The 7,015-nt window shown below is 41.0% G+C and overlaps 1 protein-coding gene across 1 annotated transcript in view; it reads left to right on the top strand.

Annotated features, from left to right (window-relative positions):
- Window positions 1-6,520: 6,520 nt before the first annotated feature.
- LYRM4 (LYR motif containing 4) overlaps window positions 6,521-7,015 on the top strand; it is a 104,985-nt gene continuing 104,490 nt past the window's right edge. Inside the window, exon 1 of the mRNA XM_018568798.1 lies at window positions 6,521-6,612. The gene's annotated coding sequence lies outside the window, so the exon portion shown is untranslated. The remainder of the gene's footprint in view (window positions 6,613-7,015) is intronic.

Below are 7,015 nucleotides of genomic sequence, written 5' to 3' on the forward strand. Positions count from 1 at the left end.
GTGATCTGGTGCGGGCGACCGAACTATGGGTGGGAATTGCGCTTGTGTGGATACCAGGTGATATGACCTGCAAGAATGGATAAAAGGATTTTGTTTGGAAGAAAACTCGGAGTGCTGGTGACCATTTTGTCTGTTTTGCAAGTATTTGGCAGCGCCATCCGCGGCCAAACACACACACACACACACACACTATATGGGGCTTCTCGGCCAGGAGTGCGGTGGGACTTTCTATTTGACTGGGGACACTGACAGACACACACAACCACAGATACATTCTCACACACACATACACTTTTTTTTAAGATCCACCCAGTCTCCCTATCTTATTGAGAACTAGAGCATGGGGTCCAGTAGGGACTGCTGTGCTGTGACGGAACTCCATCCATATGTGAAATGCTGATACAGCTCCCTTGTCCACCCTGTAGAGGTGCCAGGAGCCAGAATGTGATGTCCATCCAGTCCAGGCACCTCTACAGGATACGCGAGGGAGCTGTAAGCAATGCACGTATGGTTGGAGCTCCTTCACGGCCATAGCCCCATCCCATTCCCATCTCACCTCAAGTTGACACGCAGGGCCGGGCAGCATATTATGAATGGCTTGGCGTGAGAACTGACAGTTACACTTTTCACAGAGAAAAGTGTAAGACATGCGGTGACCCACTTAACACAGGGTCGTGACCCACTTTTGGGTCACGGCCTACGAGTTGAGAACCAAGGTCCTAGAGGGTATAAACCTTCTGCTCAGTGTAAAGCTCCGTGAATGCCATTCGCATGACATTATTGCCACTAGTTGTCACCGAGGGGCATAGGAAATAGTAGTAGTGATGACTCAGCTGTTTTTCCCAGCTTTTATTTTATTAAAAGACTGGGAATGATAGACAGACTCTTCCACTCTTAAATTCCATTAATTGGAATGGTCAGCTTCAGTATCCATAAAGCAGCATCAGGCAAGAATGTGCAGTGGCATTTGCTAACATCCTTGCAATGTATATAACAGGCCCGTCAATTATTTTTTTTCTCAACAACATTGAAGATACATTTTAATCCTATCTTTTCACAAAACAAACAGGAAGAATTTTTTTCTAACAGATCACTGAAATAGTTTTTTAAAGGATCATCTGCACCTACTTTAAAAGACAGCTTAGCTAGAACAAAATGTGGAGTTTTAGTGATACCCTCTGTGTATCAATAGGTGGGTTCCAGAACCATTTTCAGAATTGTACAAGTCCTGAAGAAAGACCCTATCGGATGCAGATAGCTTACATCTTTAACCTCTTGCCGTCCGCCCGTAGTAAAAAAACGGACGGACGGCACTGCAGCATCTGCGGGTTGCCGTCTCCAGACGGCAATTTTTTTCTGCTCGCGCGCGCCCCCTAGCGGGCACGCACGGGCAGAAAAGACCCGCTAAATGCACACACCCGTTACCGGGTGTTTCACATATAGGCGATCGGCGGGTCCATAGCAAACCCCCAGTGGTGAATAAATACCACCAAAAGAAAGCTCTATCTGTCCCCAAAAAAGGGTATAAAATTCATTTCAGTACAGCGCTGCATGACGGAATAAATGTCAGTCAAAGTACCGCAGCGCTGAATACTGAAAAATGGCCTGGATGGGAAGGGGGTTTAACACCGCGGATGTCAACTGGTTAATAACTTAAGTTAGCTAATAAAGGGTATAATATAAAGCTGAACTCCAAAATAAGCCCATTTTTCTAAATGCAAAAGATGTGTATTGTTAATTAAATCTTGATGTGCTTTGTGTGTTTCTTCCAGATCTGCACTGCAACCCAGTGTGAAACTTTGCTTCTGTGCAAGAGAAACCTGTAATAAAGAGCGGTCACTGCTGCTCTCTCTCTCCTTGTGCAGGGTGACTGGTCTTGTGTATGCCCCATCCAGTAGTTTTCTGCAGGCAGCCTGTAGTGGGCCCGTCCCACGGCTCTGATCTTTTGCACAGTGATGATACAACTGCTACTTTTACAAGGAAATAACTGGTTTGCAAAGGAATTTTGTGCACAGAAAGTGGATTTATATTATTTGTGGTTATTAAAAAGTATATTAAAATGACAATTTGTGTGCCCATAGGTCAGTTTAAAACTCCATACTTGCTGAATGGGCTTGCTCAATGGCTAACATGGTACAAGATTCTACAAGTAATATTTTAAACCAGGTAAAGATGCCATTAAACAGGATATAAATACTTAAATTTAAAATGTTAAGGTTACCTGTGTGTCTTCCTTTCCCGTTTGGATGCCAGATCCAATGAGACCGCTGGATGCTTGTCAAGATACACCTGCTGACTCCCGTACATCTCCTGAAAATGTGAGACAAATTACTTGGACAAGCTTAGATTCAAGTTAACTTTTTTTTTTTCTAAACACCATACATGGAGAAAGGTGCACATTAGGAGTAATGGGCTAAACTAAGGGAATAAATCATAATGTGTTCACTGAGCGGATATTTCCTATACTCAGTTCCGTGTAGTGGCAGCAATGGGCTGCAGACGTCATCCATTCAGCTATATGCTGGGTAAACGCATTTTGGTTCAGCCACCTAGACTTAATATTTGTAAAATATAAAAAAAAATCTAGGAAATAACTCAACATAGTTTATAGTATTGTTTTGCAATGACACAGAGAAGCGTCACTTTTGTATCACTAAATATTTAGATAAAGGACAATAGCAGCAAATAATAAAATGAACCACAAGGTTTAAGTACTATATATTGTATTAGAAAAGTATTGTAAACATTATACAATGTTCATTGCCTTCTATAAGTTTGCATCTACACTGCCTGGCCAGGAACAAAAGTCAAACACTCTAATATTTCGTTAGACCTGTCGCCTTTAGCTGGTCATTCAGTATATTCAGGTAGGCAGCTGACCTCAGTTTTTGGGCACATAACGTTGCTGAACCTAGACCTGACCAACTGAAGCAACCCCATATCATAACACTGCCTGAAATGTCATGAGAGAAACATAGGCGCTGTCTTTGTTGAGCTGGAAGCTCAAGTGGAAGCCTTACAACCAAATACGTTCTTATTTGCATACTAGATACAGGTTAGTGGCCCACAGTATTAAAAGTGACCCTGTCACAATAACAAAAAGAAGGTTCACCTGTAGGGAAGAGATACATAATAGGCTTTGCCCGTACCGCTGATCTCTGCTCTCTTCAAGAGCTACGGTGCCTAGAAAAACTTCCTCATCTGACACACTTCCAAGAGAGCGATGGAGTAGTGATGTAGAAGCTCGCAGAAGGAGTAGGGGACCAGAAATCTGACAATCTTGGAAGTATGTTGAATAAAGAGGATTCTACAGATATTTCGGCACTAAAAGCCCGGGGGAAAAAAACTCCCTTTGAACACGGGGCTACTCCCAGCACTGCAATGGTTTCTTATGTTCAAATATAAAAATAAACATGTATTTCCATATTGACTTTCCATTTATTCTATCCTACTCCTAATACCCTATCAATCTAGTAGTTTGTAAATGTACTTAATGAAAATGCCCATAGGATGTGCTTCCTCAATGCACTGACACAATTTCACTCAGTTCTGTGAATATGCACTTCCTTTTGTCACCATTCTAACTAAGCATGCCGTTAACTACAACTCAACATCTAAACAATGTAACATCATCATTGCTTGCTGGAAGCAGTGCATGATGGGATATGTAGTCTTGTGAAATCGAGATTGCATCACATCAAGCAGCAGGGAAAGAGATGCAATGCACACAGGAGATCCAGAAAGTTGTTGAAAGCAATGGACAGACAGAAGAAGGGCTGCAACAACTAATTGATTAAATTTAATAGGTCTATAAATGGTATAGAGCCGGCATGTGACACCTGCAGTGTCCTATTCCGGCTCTAAGAATTGGGAAGAGTACATTTTACTGTCCCAATACTTCTCCTTTGCAGCCCAAAATGAAGCAAGCGAATATAAATAATAACCCACAACAAGCAATCAGAAGTCATCTTTTAGACACCAGGCGTGAGAAAACAGATGACAATAATGACTGTCTGGTTGCTATGGGCCATTGCGCAATACTTCTCTTTTACTATGATATCGAAGTAGATATAAGCTGCAAATGAATTATATTTAGTTTGTTAGATCACTGTGCGTAAATAATTACATTTTTTTTTTTGTAAAATCAAATTGTTATGTCTTTTGTTGCATTTTAGTGCTGCTGACTTCCCACAGCCACCTTCCTTTCTATATGCATGTACTCCTGCCATGATGCATGGCATTTCTCAGGGCAGGTTTCCTGCTGGTGACAACCGTGAAACACCCCTGTGCGATGTGAGTCGGCAAGACTGTTTGCGGTCCCCAGTGGGAGAGCATGTGATGGGTGACAAGATAGAGAAACAATTAGTAGACAACAAAACGTTGTCACCCTTAAATAGCATGTGACTGAACAACAACCTGTATAGCAGGATCACCAGGTGTTTTCTTAATGAAAGATGCAGATTCAAAAGAATTATTAAAATTATTTTTAAATCACATTGACTTGAAAGTTTAGTGATTGAGTTGAGATCTACTTTAAATATGTCGGGCAGCCTATAAAGAAAAAGCTACTTTCATAGTCCATGGGATACTACATGACTTTCCAAAGGAAAGATGTCCCTAAAGCTCACCACACACATTGCAATTTCCTATAGATCTCAGGGATCCAAACCTGAAAGAAGCAATTTCAGGGAGGTGCCCTTCTCATTTCAGGGAGGTGTCCTCTGCCATTGTTTAGAAGCAATAGCTTCTTTGCTATCTGCAGGTTTTAGTTTTTTTTTAGTATTCTGGCAGCTGCTGACGTGAGAATAATAATTTTAAAAAAATAGCATAGGGATGCATAGCTAGATTCCTATTGGCTATTTCAATTTGCAATATCTAATAGCAAGCTGGCGATTGCACCCGCCCTTTGCTGCTGTCAATCACTAGAAGGGGACCTGATGAAGAACTTCAGGTCCACCTCTGCTGATTGACAGCAGCAGTGGGCAGGTGCAGTAGCTAGTTTGCTACTGGCTATTGCAAAGTGAAATAGCCAATAGGAATCTAGCTATGCATTCCTATGCTGTTTTTTTTTTTCTGTCAGAAAAAAAACAGCAGGGAAAGGTTTACTCAACTCGATCAAGCAGAGTAAATCTTTCCGGGAGAAAGTGTTTCTCTCCCGGGCGGCCAGGAGCCGCTATCTAATAGTGGGAGACTCCCGGAGCATCCGGGAGAGTTGGGATGTCTGAGATCTACCAACAAGTATGTAAGGCAAGTGCCTGTCTGATTGGATGTAAATTGATTATATAGATTTGGAAGGCCCTCATAATGCATAGTTTTGACAGCTCTAAAGTTGACTATACAGAGATTGTATGGTCAGACTTTAACGGGTGTTGCAAGCCTTAACTTGACCATACACTATGCAATCAATGGGGGGAATTTATCAAAACTAGAGCAGAAAAAATCTGGGGCAGATTTGTATGGCAACCAATCAGCTTCTATCTTTTATTTTCAAATCTTAACTGAGCAAACTGAAAAGAGATGCTGATTGGTTGCCATAGGTAACTGCTCCAGATTTTGTCTGCTCCAGTTTTCATAAATTCCCCCCAATGCCTTTTAAGAAGGCCATACATTATACACAATGATTGTACAAAATCTGTAACATTTCCTTTACCTTTACCAAAATCATGCAATGTAAAGACAAACCTAAACAACCCTTTTAAATAGTATTAAATCAAACAGACCTTTGTACCACAAAAAAAAAGTAAATGATATGAGGACAAACCAAAACAACCAATTCAATTAGTATCACATCAGGCACACCTAAGCACTACATAGTTCATGGTGGATCTAAAGGGAATTGTACAATCAGATAATCATATATTGTATTATCACCTTTAATGTGCCAACAGAATCCAGTCACACATCATCATTACTACTACTACTACTACTAAAAGGTAACTGGCACACGTAGACTGTGCTAGCTGTCATTATGAGATGGGACACTCACAGGAGAATTGATGATGTGAGGCTCATGACTGCTGTATAAATGAACCTCTATACTCTGTCTTCCTCGTGCCCCTTCCTGTGTTCAGTTCACATGATTGTCAGCCTGTTACGGGAGGCCTGAAGGGTCACACTGCCTCGAGATAAAAACTTGCATTTTCTATATCTCACTCTCACTACTTCCATAAATCAAATATTATTTTTGATTTATCGCCATTACGTTTCATAGTTTTATTTAACTCAATCAATGTTAAAAAAAACATTGGTAATAGTTCCGTATAAACATCCTTCGACTACTAGAGGCCACATATAACGTCTCTTGCTTCCTCACTAATGCTTCTAATAAAATGTATCGTGAAGCCATTTTGTCGAAGCTCAAAGTTCCATGATAACTTTGGGAAATATTGGCAGCCTCAAAAAGACGGAAATGCTTTAAGCAAATGTACACTAGTAAGCACAAATGCGTTCGCGTCCTTGGCTAGGTATTGACAGTCTTTGGATTTGTCCTAAAAGGGATTCCGTAGTAGTGTGACATCAATGAAATTCTGATTGGTGCGTTTGTTCGGCGAGGAGTGACATCGCATTGCGTGGTGACAGTTCGCCTGGCTTGATCCTGGATCGTTTGGCAGTGTAAGTGACTTGGATGCACAATACATAGCAGCCCCTCCATATCCACTACTCCTGTTGTTATGTCTATGCTGCATGGTAAGATCACTGAATACCTGCAAACTGTATCTACTAGAAAAACTAATAGGGGTGCCTGTACAGAGTTTAGTCCCCATTCACACCTAACCGCTTCTTCACCTGTTTCCCAAAGTGTGACAACACTCAACATGAAAGTTCCCATTAATTTCAATGAGCCCATTCACACCTAAACATTGTGTTGCTTGCATTTTGATGTTTAAAACAAGTACATGAGCTTTTTTCGGGCAGAACTTTGTGTGTTTTTGGCCCTTCAAACTTAAAGTACAGTTAAACCTTAGTTTTGTTTTTTTGCTTATATCTACTGCTAGCAAGATATATATATATATAT

Source organism: Nanorana parkeri, unplaced genomic scaffold (assembly GCF_000935625.1).
Source record: "Nanorana parkeri isolate BGI_ZX_2015 unplaced genomic scaffold, ASM93562v1 scaffold1246, whole genome shotgun sequence".
NCBI classification, from domain to species: Eukaryota; Metazoa; Chordata; class Amphibia; order Anura; family Dicroglossidae; genus Nanorana; species Nanorana parkeri.